The sequence below is a fragment of the Fukomys damarensis genome, unplaced genomic scaffold, assembly GCF_012274545.1.
Source record: "Fukomys damarensis isolate Sample0158 unplaced genomic scaffold, DMR_v1.0_HiC HiC_scaffold_1, whole genome shotgun sequence".
NCBI classification, from domain to species: domain Eukaryota; kingdom Metazoa; phylum Chordata; class Mammalia; order Rodentia; family Bathyergidae; genus Fukomys; species Fukomys damarensis.
Window position 1 is genome coordinate 10,570,192 of NW_022900913.1, and position 15,398 is coordinate 10,585,589.

The 15,398-nt window shown below is 39.3% G+C and overlaps 1 protein-coding gene across 2 annotated transcripts in view; it reads left to right on the forward strand.

Moving 5' to 3' along the window:
- The window catches only part of Trio (trio Rho guanine nucleotide exchange factor), a 319,992-nt gene that overhangs the window by 51,784 nt on the left and 252,810 nt on the right, over positions 1–15,398 (forward strand). The gene's annotated exons all lie outside the window — the stretch shown is intronic.

Here is a 15,398-nt window from a genome sequence, read left to right on the forward strand (position 1 = left end):
TTTTACAAAAGAGGTAGCTCTGAGTCTGGTTAGTTCTTTATGTTCCAGATGGTTTTGTCTGTCTGTCTGTTCCTTCTTTCTTTCTTACTTTCCTTCCTTCCTTCCTTCCTCCTCCTCCTCCTCCTCCTTTCTTCTTTCTTCTTCTTTCCTTCCTTCCTTCCTTCCTTCCTTCCTTCCTTCTTTCTTTCTTTCTTTCTTTCTTTCTTTCTTTCTTTCTTTCTTTCTTTCTTTCTTTCCTTTCTTTCCTTTCTTTCCTTTCTTTCCTTTCTTTCTTTCTTTCTTTTCAGGGATTGAACTCAATCTTTCTTTTGGGATTGAACTCAGGACCTTGTGCTCGAGAGGCAGGCAGCGGCACCCCTGAGCTAAATAAACCCCTGGCTCTCATTATTTTCAAATAATGGAATTAATTTACAATAAAAAACAAGAGCCAAATCACTACAAGTTGGCTAGAAAATGCTTTTAACTGTTCAGGCAGCTGTGTGGTATTTGTTCTCTGGTCCTTCCATCTTCAGCTGTCAGTGTATCTCATTGGGTAAGTGTTATCTTTAGATTATTATTTCCACATTCAACACTTAAAGATGATCAGCTGAGGATGCTCATCTTTTAAAAATTAACTGAGTTCTTATTACGAAGTGCCAGGTACTGATTCTAACTCCACATTCTTGTCTGCTCCTTTGTGAGACTGAATAGCCAGTCTTTTGTTTTGTTTTTTGAGCCAGGGGTCTCACTATGTTTATTTCTTAGAAAGCAAAGACATTCTCTTACATACCACATAAAAATGATCAAAAGAAGGGAAATCACATAAACTCAATGTTTTCTAATTTACAGGCCTTACTCTAATTGTCTGAGTAAGATCCTTTACTTGGTGAAGATCTATTCTAGGGCCACATGTTGCATTTAATTGTGTATTCCTTGTAGTCACCTTTAATCTGAAAGTTACTTTGTTTGCTTGTTTTTTTATTTGCCAGGAACTTGCCAGTTTTGAAAACAAGCTGGTTAATTGTAGCTAATTTTTTGACCCTTAATTTGGATTAGTGTGATGTTTCCTTATGAATAGGTTCAGATCATACGTTTTAAGTAGGAATGACATAGAAGTGATGTTTTCTCCATTCATTTTATCAGGAGACACATTCTTAAAATGTCTGTACCATGACTGGTAACATTAACTGGGTAAGGTAGTGGCTGCCCACTCCACTGAAAAATAGATACCTTTCCTTTTTGTAATTACTAAGTACCTTGTGGGGCTTTTCTTTGAAATTATAAATGTCTTCATTCTCAAACTTTAACTCCTTAGCTTTTTACTCATTGCTGATTCTTGCTTGTAACAATCATTCCTGTGTTTATCAAATGGCAGTTCTTACGTCTCTTACTTATTTTACTTTTACTCATTTTGAATCCTATTGTTAAAAACAGCTTTTTCTTCTGATTAACTTAATTGCTGAATAGGGTCATAGATTCTTTATTCTGTTGATGATTACTATAGTCAGGATTTTGCAAGGAAATAGATTTAATACAGGACACTTAATTTATAGGATTATTTTATAATATTCACCCAAAAAGTCAAATGCGGAAGAGTGCAAGAGATTAGCTGTACACTAGAGGCCCAAAGAATTCAGCCAAAGGTCTGGATCCCACAGCAGTGCCCCACACAAGTCCAGCTGAAGGCCTAGAGCCCAAGGTAGTGTCCTCTCTGAGTCCAGCCTGAGGCCTGGAGCCCACAGCAATGTCTCATTCTTGTCCATATCAAGGATCTGCACCAGGAAGGCCCAAAGACCAGCAGTGGAAGCCAGAAAACTTGCACCGGTGGGGTGAAGGATTTGTGCCACCAGGCTGAGGGCTCATGGTACAGATCAGAACTCCTCAGATGAAAACAGCAGCCATTCCCAGTGGCAGCGAAGACCCAAGCTCCTCTTCCTCTGGTGAGAACAGCCAAGTTCGCATCAGTAAAACCAGCTGCAGCAAGCTTCTAGAAGATCAATGGCACATGATTGATCTCTCCTGCAGATCTCTTTTTGTGTCATTGACAAGAATCCTTAGGTGGCTCTTCCATGCCCAGCTGCACTGATTCAGCAAGCTGACCATTAGATAATCCGCCTTGATGATAACCCATTATTATCATTTTTTACTATATTGCCCAAGTTTTTCTAATTGACCAAATTTTAATTTGTCCACAGTACTCCCTTTTTCTCCCATCCAAGTGCTAACCAGGCCCGACCCTGCTTACTTCCTGAGATCAGACAAGATCAGGTGTGTTCAAGGTGGTGTGGGTGTAGAGAGTACTCCCTTTTTCTAAGCAGTCCCTTTTTTTGTCTATTTTAGTTGGAGATTATATTAGGAGATTTCATCTGAACTTATTATCTACATGTTTGCATCTATAAAATATTTAAAGGGCTGGGGATTTAGCTCAGTGGTTCCACCTCGAGCCTCACAAATGCAAGGGTCCGAGTTTGATCCCTGGTACCAAAAAACAAACAAAAATAAAATATTTAAAAGCTCAAAAGTAAGTCAACAGAATTATTTAAATGATTAGGATGGTTGACGTTGTCTTGGGGAACCTCTGGTTATTCTTATTTTTTTCCCCTGGGGAAAACTGGGCCCTCTAGCATGTGTATTACTTATATCAAGGAAAGGGAGTTTTCTAAAAACTTAGTGAAGATTTGTTGTGATTGGAAATCATGTGCTTCTGAATCTTAATTGAAATTATTTTACTTTTTCATACCTATCAGTTGAGAGCATTCATGTTTTTAGGTACCTTATGTGCGAAATGGAGCACTGTCACGGAATCTAATGGCTTGATGTAATTATTCCACCTTTAGAAGTTAGGAGATCACTTAGGCGTGGTGGTACACATCTGTAAATCCAATATTTAGGGGGCTAAGGTGAAAGAATTGTGAGTTCAAGGCCAGCCTGAACGCTACATAGTGCGATTTTGTCTCAAAACAAGGAAGTCATAATAACCTGTATTTTAACCCTTTTTCATGGTAGGTTAGACACTTGGTATCTGTGAATTTAGGTAACTTTTCCAAGGTCACAGAGAGAAAATTGATTGATATTCTGGCTCTGAGTTTAGAATTAATTAGAAAACCTTTACTACAATTCTGTTTGCTTCTTAACTGCCTTCTAACTTAAAGTTCTGTGTGAAATGTTAAAGAGCCCAAAGCTTAAATTTGTTTTTGTTCTATTCTTTTAAAAAAACTTTATTTTTTATTAGTACATATTTGTCGTACATATTGGTCACATTCATCATAGAGAATTTGTACCTATGCGTAGTGTTTTTTAATTCTTTTTTCCCCACTCTCCTCCTCTTAACCTTTCTTCCCTCTTATTTACGAAAGCTTTTTTTTCTTCCATTCTTTTTGTCATTTTCCCTTCCTTCCCTTCCCCTTCCCTGCTCCCTCGTTCCCCTTCCCATTTGAACGCGTTCTTCCTGTGAAGCTTAAATTTGCATGTGTCATTTATTGAATAACATTTTAGAGCTTTGCATCCTAAAATTTTCAAAGTCCATTTGGCCATAGTTAATGATTAACAACCTGAAGTGACTCCAAATTGATTTCTCAGCATGCTGTAGTTGTAAAATTCTGTGATTAGTTTCCTGCTTAGTGTTCATTGTGTAATTGCACTATTCTATAATTGTGAAAAAGTTGAATGGACAGAATAGAGATTTGGTAAATTTGTGTTAATTATTAAACTGCAATTAAGACATGCCTATCAAGAGAAAAAGTGTGTTTGTAGATGGCTACACGACATCAGTGAGTACTGAAGAATCCTTCCCGTGACCCTTGGACTTGCTTTTTGTATCCCCTTTCCTGCCCCTTGGAGCACCTGGTGCTGGTGTGTTGCACCTGCTGGGTATATCCAGGTGCTGTTTTTCTGTCTTATCTCCAGCTCTGTGCAGTACTCTGAAGCACAGGAAAAATCGTAATACCATGTGCCAGGTCCAGGATATTTTGTAGAGATGGGGCTCTTCTGTATCATTGTCCTTGTCATTGTCATCATCATCATCATCCCCCCTGCTTCCCCTTTCTCCCTTTTCCTTATTTTTAGAGAATATTTAAGGAAGTGATTACTAACACAGTTATATCATTAATCAAGGCTTTCAGGTACATGTAGCAGTAGTACCCATGACCAGCCAATTAGAAGCATTTCAGACAGCAACAATAGTATATATTTGTCAAGAACTATGAAGGCTCTAAGACACTATTATTTACCCTACTTACACATTACAATGTTGTCTGCTTTAGCTTGCTGGCTCTGAGACAGGAGACTTTATTATCACAGCAGTAACAGTAGTCATGATAACCAGCATTTTTTAAACTAGTTCTCCAAGCTCTGATTCCAGCAGGGAAGTTTGCAGAAGGCCATTTGACCCTTGTACACTCTGGGTTGTGTTACAGAAAAGGAAACCTGAATTTAGAGAATCGCTCTCATTTTTGCTGTACTGAAACCCTTACTTTTGCTCCGAGGAAAGACATTATCTCTGTCTTCCAAGGCTATAAGCAAAGCTGCCCTTTGCCCTGGAAGAATATACCATCTTTGTCTTCTAATCTACTCACTGTAAAAGTATCCTTGTAATGATAGTATTGAACAAAGATAGTGCTTTTGCTTGAGTGATGTGCAGAATCTCAAGGGACTATTGGAGAATTGTCTTCTAACAGTAGGCATTGTAGAAATTTAGAAAACAAAAGAAAATAAATCACTGCAGTCCTATAACACTGTTAAAGTTTTGAAATACGTACCTTTGGAATTTTTATTTGCACAAATATAAATGTCTGTATATGGCAAGAATTGGGTAATACCATATGTTCTGCCTTGCACTGTGATTTTTTTTTTCACTTAGCGTTGTGTCATGTGCATTTATTTCTCCCTGTGTGTATTTCTGCCCAGGTTTCTGTCTGATCTTCAGGCCCTTCTCTGCCTAGCACTTAGTTGTGCTGATCATAGAATTGGAGTTTTAGAGATTTGATGAACAGTGTTCAGACTCTGGTTCAACCTTTGCATTTAATGTGTTAATTCTCTTACTTAACATAATTGTATTTCAGCAAGACCTGGAAGCAGTTACAAAAACTTAATTTGGAACTGTGTGGTGGCCTTTTGGGGCGCTATAAGAGGTTGGTGTGTTAAATAGATTGCTTGGGTATTTATAGTCCTCACACTCACACTCACACTGCATCATAAGTGTGAGGACCTTCGCATTAGACTCTGGCTGCTTAAAGCATGGGCCCCTTGATGAGGGCTGTCAAGCCTGTTGTTGATCGTATTGAGCTGTTCTCCAGGGCCACTTTCACTTATCCCTGTAACCCATGAGCCCACTGGCAGCCTTCCAGTAATTATGGGGTGTCGTGGGACAAAGCCTTGGAAAGTATTTGTGGAAATAGAAGTTGCTTTTAAATGATTTTTCTAATCAGACTTTGTGTGAATAGTAGCATGATGGTTCATTTCAAAAGATGTGCTTTCTTTAAATATACTAAAAAGAATTGAAAAATTTTACCTTGAAAATCACCTCCTTACAGTTGCAAGTCAAAGTGTTAAAGTATTCATATTTCTGGGTTCCACTGAAAGCAGTTGGGAGGTATTTATAGTGATAAAACTAGCCTTACTTTGGAAAAAACAAAACAAAACTCAGTACCATTAGATTTTAGGTTTTTGAGAGAGAATTACTAAATATTCTTTTGAATACTCTTTTGAAAGACTGGCTATCTTTCAAGAAAATATTGTTCTTTGTTTTAAGTGTCTAAGCTTATTACTTGGAAAATTACAAAGATGTGTTGCCTTTGAGCAGTAAAAAAGTTCCAGCTTCTGTTCTTATTAGAGGTCATTTCCACTCCCAATATCCTCCTTTTGACTGAGCTTTATGTTGGGCCTGTGCGTTTTGTATGTTCATGACCATTTCTGTTTCCATTCCCTGTCCCTTCTTTCTGCTCCCTTGCCCTTTATCCCCAGAGCAGGAGATGAGTGAGATTCGCCATGTTTGCTACCAAAACTTTTCTCTGTTTGAACTGAACCTGACTTCCTCATCTTGAGATGAGTCTTGTTGTTGGTCTGCCTGTCCCTATGCTCGACATTGATATCTTGAATGGGACAGAGATAGAGGGAATGAGGGGCCAGGCTCAGGTCTGTTAGAATAAGTTTAAACAGACTTGAAGGAAGAAAGCAACCAGTGACTGAGGTGCCTATGCAGTGTCCAGGGTGAACTAGTGGGATTTGGAGTCCTTCTGGCCAGGGTTCTGGGTGCAGCTGTCTGCTGATAGGAACAGGGTTGGGATCGCAGTACTTCAGCCCGAGACAGGGCTTCAGTCCCATGAGAGGGTGAGAGAACCAGGCATGATAACAGTGCCTTCTGGGTGCCGGACCTGTGTCGGGAACATGGCATATGTGCCCTTCAGCAGGGCCGCCTACCTTACCCTGCACTCACTGCCATATTCTGCCTTCAGTCTGCTGAGATAAGTCATCACCAGGACCCTCCACCTACTTCTTAGGTCTCAGTCTGCCATGACAAGGCTTCTCTGACCTCTGACAAGATAACTGTTAGATGCTTCACAGGGTTCTGCACCTAACCTTTTTTTTTTTTTTTTTTGAGACAGGGTCTCACTATGTAGTCCAGGTTGGCCTTAAATTCACTGTGTAACCCAGGCTGGCCTTGAACTTGCTGCGGTCCTCCTGCCCCAGCCTCCAGAAGCTGGGATCACAAGTGTGTGCCACCACTCACACCCAGCTTTGTGCCTAATCTTTAACCTAATCTTTGTTACTTGCATTTTGGTCTCTTTGTGCTGGTTATATGTTTAATTTGTTTTCTTGGTGAGATAAGCCCCATTGTGACGGGCTCAATGCTTCTTTTTCATATCTGTACCCCCAAGGTCTTGTATATGATCGTATGCCGTGTCGAGTAAATATTAGGAAATAGCGACATCTTTCTCCCCGGGCCTGGATTGACCTGGATGTTTCTGGGCCACACCCTGTAAGTGGCAAGTAAAGGACTCAGCATTTGTTGAGTTACTGAGGATGGCACACATGAGGGCAACACGGTGTTTAGAGCTCGTACTACAGGGTAAAGCTGCTCACCCAGTGAGAGTACTCCTTTGTTGTACTGCTTTGGTGTGGTTGTGTCTGGGAGATATTTTCAGTTCTAGTGTATGATCATTTATTTGTTTAGTAGATTAATTTTTCTTCTATTTTGCTAAGTGGCTGAGATTTTACTGATTTAAAAATTAGCTAGCTGGGTGTGGTAAGCATACCTTTATTCCCAGTGCTAGGGAGGCTGAGGCAGAAGGATTGTGAGTTCAGGGCCAGCCTTCAGTACAGCGAGACCCTGTCTCAAAAAACCAGCAAAACAAACACAAACAAAAAACCTAAGAATTCCATTTCCATGTTTAAATGATATTTCAGCAAATGAGTATTCAGAAGTACTTGTATCTATGAGAAGAGCTTATTCTATTTGAATTTTTGTTGTGGTGTTTTTTTTCCCCTCCTGGTAGTTTTTGTTTCTGCAGCACTAGGAAGTAAACCTTGGGCATTGTGCATCTAGGAAGCGCTGTAGCACTGAGCTACATTCTTTTTATTTTTTATAGTAAAAAGATTCTGCTTCTTGTTTTATTTACCTTATAACAAAAGTATAGTAATAGTTAAAATTATACATAAGCCATACCATTTATTTTTTAAACTAAAACATTTCCACAGAGGACTTCTGACAGTAAGTTGATCACAGATACATGCATTACAATTTAAGTGTAATATTTTGCTAGTTTATAACCCTAGTTTTAAAGAACATTTTGTGGACTAAATGCAGCTCCTCTGATAGCAGAACTTTCCCCGGTGTGTTAGAAAAGCCATAGCCTGAGATGCTCCCTTATCCAAATACAAGGGAGAGTTTTTAAAAATGATCTCATTTAGTTAGACTTATTTGGAATTGAATTGTGCTTATTTATTCACTGTTAAAAAAATTGCTCAGTTTTCTTAAATATAAGTTGTGCACAGATCACAGGCCTACATTTACATAAAAACAAAAGCACAGCACAAAAAAAAGCACCGAAGTGATGGAAAATCTGGGTCTAGCAATACAGGCAGACCTAAATGACATTTACATTTGCTCTGCTTTGGCAGTTTTAGGGCAAAAGGTGAAAGTAGTATACACATGGCCCAACATTTCCAGGCAGTTCTAAAGACCTGTATTATCCTTAAGTTGAAACAATGTTCAGTACCACAGCTCCTGTTGTGATTACCAATATCTGCATTGTAAGTCATAATTTTTATTTATGATTTTATTTATAATTTCTAGGAGCCACTCAGTCATTCCATAGTGCCCTGAGAAATTATAAGTTGTCATTGGTTTTGAGCCACTGTTTGGAGTAGTTGTTACGCCATAATTAGATATCTGATATACCAGGCATATTCCTAACTTTAACAAAAATATGAAGATTCCAAAGTGGATTATTCTATTCTCCTGTACTTAGCACTGAATAATTTGCTTTGTTTTCCAAATTCTAATCTGCTCTCAAAATAATAGTAGTTTACTGAGTGAAGGATCTCCCAGAGAATGCAGGCTAGTGTAGGCAGTTTGAAAAGAGGTTTCAGATGCCTTTATCCTGGCAGCAGTCCTGTGGTATGTGCTCGAGTGAGACTGCTGAGTTGATTACTGTGAGGTCTCCCAAGCCAGAGTATTTATAGTGGTATCTTTGTAAAAAATAAAGAGGAACAAACAAACATCATTCCTCGTTTCCAGAAGCACTTTCCCTCCAAACACTACCAAAGCCTTGCAAACACAGTATCTTCTTCATCAGCTAGGTGATCTTTTACTGAACATGTTTTCTGGTAAGATATTTCTGGTTTTATACTGACTGAATATGGAATAAATGGATTAAGAGATATCTTACGTTTTTCTGTAAGCTTTATTAAATTACCCTTTTATATTCCTAGAATAAAAAGCAACAACTTCTAAGAAGCAGTCTTTAGGCAGTTTTGTTCATGCACTGTCCAGGGCGGCATTTACCCTCAGCATGTGAAGCCCTTGTGGCCTCAGTGACCTCTCCCTGGGAGGGAGAGCCTCTGCCACTGTCCCAAGCGTGGTCCTTCTCTTAGCGGCAGGGCAGCAAGGAGGTGCAGCTATGGCTTGTTGAGAGGAGCACAGCAGGAATAATGTGTAAAGGTCAGCAAGGGAGTTAGCTCTTGCTGATACCACACTAAACTGGTAGGTTTTTCATTTGTACTTATTGGTTTGCTATTAGTATTTTATGCCCCAGTAAACATCTGGTACTTTTAAATAAAAGCAACGTGTATAGGGAGAATTGCAGTCTCAGGACCTTGACCAATGTCCTGGATGTTTACAGACATTGATAAGGATTTTTGGATCTGTCAATAGCCTTAGAGTTCTTAAAGTTTCTTTGGCATTTTATTTCTTGGGAGATGCTTGTCTGGAATTGTGTGTCTTGTTTAAAGCCCAACAAGTGTCATGTGTGGTCATCTGCTACAGGTATTTCTCCTTGAAAAATACTAATTTTAAAGGCTCTTACCTGTCCTTTCACCACAGAGGTAATTTTGGAGAGGAATAGAGGGTGCAACGAGAGCCAACTGTGCTCCCACCTTCATTGGGCGCAGGAGAGGAATGCAGGCGCTTTCTCCTTGGTCCACAGGCACGGCAGGCGTGTGTCCTGGCTCCTCTCCTGTGGGTTGTCTAGGTCTTCATGATCACTGGCAGCTTAGTAATAAATGGGCCTGCTGTGCCGAGTCACTATACAGTGGACAGACTTGTGTTATGGAAATAGGTGCTTTGAGTGCAGTGAAAAAATAGATTAAAGAGAGATAGACAAAGAATGCTAGAGTGGTTGTTTCAAATGTAGCATTTGGGGAAGCGGTTGGAACAAGACTAGTGTTTTATTTTCTGAAACCCTGTCTCCCATAAAATGCCATTCAGGTTGAACTTGGTGGTGCACACCTGTAATCCTAGCGCTCTGAAAGGCCGAAGCAGGAGGATACCAGGTTCCAGCTGAACATGGGTATTCTAGGGTTTTAGTGAGACCCTGTTTCAAAATTTAAAAAAATAAAAACTGTGGATGTATCAGTGCAAAAGCCCTGAGCTCAATCCTCGGACACCCCCTCCTCCCCATCCATTCAGATCATCAACCACAAAGGTAGGGTAATGGATACAGCACTGTCACTTACAGAGTTGACTTAAGAGTATTCTGGTTTAGGGTAGTGATTTTGATTTGGGCAAGGACCTTCCCCTCTCTTTGCCTCAGTTTTCTCCTGTGAAATGGAGATGACGGTATTTATTCATACTTTTCTTCTGCCGTTCCCATGATCTGCTACCACATAAGCATTGTATACATTTTATTAATGATATTTATCATGGGTATTTTTCAGACTTGGAGAAATCTAGGGGGCAGGTGCCATCTCTTCAGTTTCTCATTTTTAAATTCTTTTTCTCTGCTCTCTGTATTTGACCATGGCTACAGTAGAAATAGATGCCAGTATTTTTGGTGCAAACGGAAGTGCCCAGGGGTTAAGTAGGCTGTAGGACTTTGTGGTCCTAAGTCATCTGACTTTTGCCAGAAAAATCCAGAGAACGTCCCTGTGTCAGCCACAGCTGCAGGAAGTGTGCTGGGCTTGATCCAGAGAGAGCCCAAGCGTTCGTTCTCCCTTGTAGGCCCCTCTGCTGTTCCTTTTTTGGATTGGAGATTTTTTAAGAAAATAGAGCACATGATCCAGAGAAACCGTAATTAAAAATTCATCAACATAAAGAAGCAGCTCATAGTTTTGTTCAGTGGTACCCACCAGGTAAATGTTAGCTCCTTCCTCACAGTTTGAAATAATCTTAAAACTAAATATGCTGTTCACGACATTTGGTTCAGAGAGAAGATCTAGCTTGTCCCAGAGGTTCATTGGCCCAAAGCAAAGGGGTAAAATGCCCTTGGTAAACTCAGGAATATTCAAGCCATAGTTACAATTACTCCATTGTAATTTATTAAAAACACAACATATGAGACTTGTTAGTATCCTAGAACATCCCAGTTTTTCCTCTTAAAGTGTTTTCTTTAGAAAAAGAAACTTTTTTAAAAAAACTTAACATTTATAAATTCAACCAATTCTTGCTGCAGTCTTGAGAATTTTACATTTTGTGAACTCAGTCTGTAGCCAGATTCCCCAGATGTTTCTTATCCTCAGCGGTTTAGCTCGTTCTTCCATGACACTCCTAGGTCCTTGCAGCCCCTTTCTCTAACATCCTGCTGTGTCTTCTCTTCTAGCTTTCATGGAACCTGACAGTTGTTTGCCATGCTCCTGAAATTTGTCATTCTTTTTTTTTTTTGGTGCCAGGGGTGGATCTTGTACTTGAGAGGCAGATGGTGGAACCGCTGAGCTAAATCCCCAGCCCTGTCATTCCTTTTTCATGAAGTCTTTTTAACTTGTTCATGACTAAGTACATATTCACTGGGTAAGATGGGGACTACAGTTTCTGTGAAGCATCTTAAAGCTACTTTATTCCAGGTCCCCCAAAAAATAAAAAGGTAAAACTTCATAGACTAGAAGTACCTATTTGTTGTTTTGTGTATATCCATTTAGGTTTTTCTTTTCTGTTAATGTTTGTATACATATAATTATATCTAAGCATATGTAGGCTTTTGTATATTTTTCAAGATTTCATTTGCAGTACAATTTTATCACTAGTTTTCTCCCATTGAAGTGCATATGGTAGAAATTGGTTGTAAACCTAAATGAGAAAGTATAGAACTTACGGTAGAAAGAAGGATATCTTTGTGACCTCTTTTCAAGTCCCTCTGTCAGTTCAGCAAAGATTTGTTAGCTAAAAAAGCAAACTAGGTGTGGTAGCACAAGCCTGTAAAACCAGCTTTTGAGAGGCAGAGGCAGGATGATCACCAGTTTGAGGCCAGCCTGAGCTGTCTTAGTGAATTTAATGGACTGGATTACATAGTAAGTCCTTGTCTCAGAAAACATGAATACACAAAAAGATACAAAAAGTATGAATAGCAAATGAAAAAGTGAATAAAGTACATGTCAAAATTTCTAAAGTTTGGTTTTCAAAACATACCATTAAGAAAATGAAAATACAATTCACAGACTGGAGGAAATATTTGTAAATCATACTCAATAAGAATTTACATGAAGATTCTATGAAAAACTTTCACTACTCAGCAATAATAAGAAAACAAGTAGCTAAATTAAGAAGCACAAGATTTGAGTAGACACACAGAGAAAATGCTCAGGGCAAATACATCAAAAGATATTCAGTTCATTAATTACTAGAAAGTACAAATTTAAACCAGGGTGAAATACCACTGCCTACTTCTTAGAATGGATATGGGTCACAATAGTTTATTATTGGTCATGGAAGTTCCTTCTTCCCTACTCCTTTGGTGAACTGTCCCACAGCAAACACCCGTGCAGGGAAGCCTGTGTGCATTTCCTCCTGTGCAGCCATCTTTCTTTCAGTTGAATTCCACAGCCCAGAAGAACAATATGTTGTCTGAAAAACTGTGAAGCAGATTTTTATTATTTTTAAGTACTGTAAAATATATTCTAAAAAGTTTAATAGATTACATACTCTCAGACCTTAGGGTGAGAAGAACTGCACATTGCTTCTACACTGGAGATGACAGTGAGGGCGAAGGTGTTGCTGTATCTGACAGAGCACCTTGTATGCAGGCCCAGCAAACAGCATAGACCAGGCAGGCTGTGGTACCGTGGGAGCCCTAGCGTAGGGAAAGAACCCAGCCAGGGGCCAAGGGGTACAGGGGTAGGATGCACAGGGTATGGGGAGGCAAGACAGGCTGGGGGTGGAGTCGGACATTGAGTCAGACTGGAGGGGCAGGAGGAGTCTGTGATGGATTTTTGAGAAAAAATTAGAAGTTAGATGAAGGAGGAGGTTCTGTGTAGGAGGTTGAAAGCATGAAATAGCAAGACTTAAATCTTGCATCGCTTCTGAGAATAGTATTTAGTTTAACTTGCTTATTGGCAGGCATACTTAGAAACTGACCCTAAGGTGCTGTGGGTTGCCTGAGGCCACTGAGTTAATTGTTAAGTAAACCTAGTCTGGCCTGCTTTACCCTGCAGGGGCTCCCTCTCTGTTTGCAGCCAGCTACTTGGGGGCCCATGTTAGGCTTCTGCCCTCCATGTCTAGGTGTCCGTTTACTTACGCTGGCCTTTACCAGAACCCACTCAGGGATCTTTCCCGAGCCATGGAGACAGTTGAAAGCAGTTTTTTGCAGTACTCGTTTCTTTGACTCACCATTAAAGCCTTCTTTAACATGTTCCCAACAACTTGAACCACCCGTGGTACAGGCATGACTGTCTGTCCCATTGAGTGGCTTGTACCACCTGAAGGGATTGTCCTGTGCTGCCTGAGAGGACAGCCATGCATATGCCACTGGTTGTTCAGAGCCAGCCAGCAGTGAGACATGAGTTATGGTCCTATTGTGAGTGTGTTAAATATTCTTATTTTATGATTGAGGGATATGCATGAAAGAAAAAGGAAATTTTAATTTCAACAGGAATCACAGTCATCACCTTTATTCTTCACCATGATGCATACACAAAAAGTCCATGTTAGTTTATTTTTTCCTTTCATTAATCCCATTTCTCCTTCACCCTTTCCCCTGTTTTGTAATCCCTTTTTTCTCATCCTCTCCACCCCTGTCCGTATGAGTCTGCCATGAGCTCTTAGGTCAAAACTTGGTTCTGTCCCCTTGATGATTTGGGGAATTGCTCACGTTTACTCATGGCCGCCTATAGCCAAGTCACTAAGGGAGTAGGCAGAGCTTTTGGGAATTACTTATACCCGGGAAGTGGGAGTGGGGGGTCATCACATATCTCCTAATTCTTCAGTGAGAATTATAGGTTATAGTTGTTATTTTTAATAGCTGACAAAATTGTTTCCTCAAAAGGGGAAGAATCAGAGATGCAGGTTTCTCATAGAGCTGTCATCCCAAAGATTTGATGTAAAGAGTTCAGCCATTAACATGTAATATTTAGGGCCTGCAAAATGCTTAATAGGAATAATGAATATTTGAGATGTTTTGAAACATACCTGTATAAAGCCCATCTTGTGAAGTGGCTTACTTTTACTAACTTCAAATGTAATAGCATAATCGGTCATTGACGTAACTTGCCCTTGCTTTGAATTAACCTATATTAACATACTTATTTAGTAATTAAATGTGAGAAAAAAATATTTTGTCCTGTATGCCTGAAAGTGTAAAATATTAGAACAATCATTTACTAGTGAAAATATATGTAGAACTTTTTTGTGCAAACTTGGTTATGTTTCTTGGTGTATGAAAACTTCTGTTCTTTAGAAATTAGACAATCTTTTTTATGACATATGTCCTCTCCTGGCTAGACCTCTATACAGAGGTTCAGAGCTTGTTTCTAAGACACAGAATGTTGATTTTTTTTTAAGTACTCTGATCAAATGAATACTAAGGGGAAAAAAATCCTCAATGAAATAGAAAATGTAAGAGAAATGTAATTGGTAAAAGTAAATGATGCTTCCAGTATTTTATTTATGCTTATGCACAGTACTCAGTAAGGGTAGGTTTATCCATAAATGGTGAGGACCAGCTTTTGTTCCTTTAGGGTTGCACAGGCAGCTTTCTGAGGACCAGGTGGATTTCTGTTTACTCAAGGGCACTGATTGGTGCTTGGGCTGGTAACCCCCAGCTCAGCCACCCAGGGCTTCCCTGGACTGTTAGCGCTCCAGCCGGCACCTCTGCACACTGTTTTCCCTCAAACTTCTGGAGAGTCTCCAGCTGTCTCAGTGGACTACATCCTGAGATGTTTGGAGTAGTACCAGCTTTATCCTGAGAAGCCTTTTTGAATTAAAAGGCTCTCTGTCAGTTAATTATTTGTTGAATGATGGGTAGAGTGTGTTTAGGGGCAGACAGTACAAGAGATTAGTACATGATTCTTGCAAATAAAAATGGAATTATCACAAAACACACAAAGATGCTTTTGGTATCTTTCTGTTAAAGAGATTATTAATAATGAAGTCTTATTTCTGTAAGAAACAGCCTGATTTTAGCAATGTAAGTCCTTAGTTCTTGAGTAGGGGAAAACCCTTTTCCATCAAGTTGGATACAATCTTTATTGCTTCAGATATATATACATAATTCAGTATTTTGGATGTATTCTTTTTAACACATTTCAATATTTAAAATGGAATGCATGGAAATCAGTTACTTATATGAGGAACAGGCTTATTTTCCAGATAAAAGAATGGTACTAAAATACGATACTAAAATTTTAAGTAATTGAAAACAGCAGTTTTGGATTGCTTCAAATGTTTTGTTTACTGAAATAGCCTTGTTTTAATGTGGTTGTAATAAGTGTCACTTTTAAATATAAAGTTGACATACCTTTTTACAACTTTTTTTTTTTTTTTTTTTTTTTTTTTT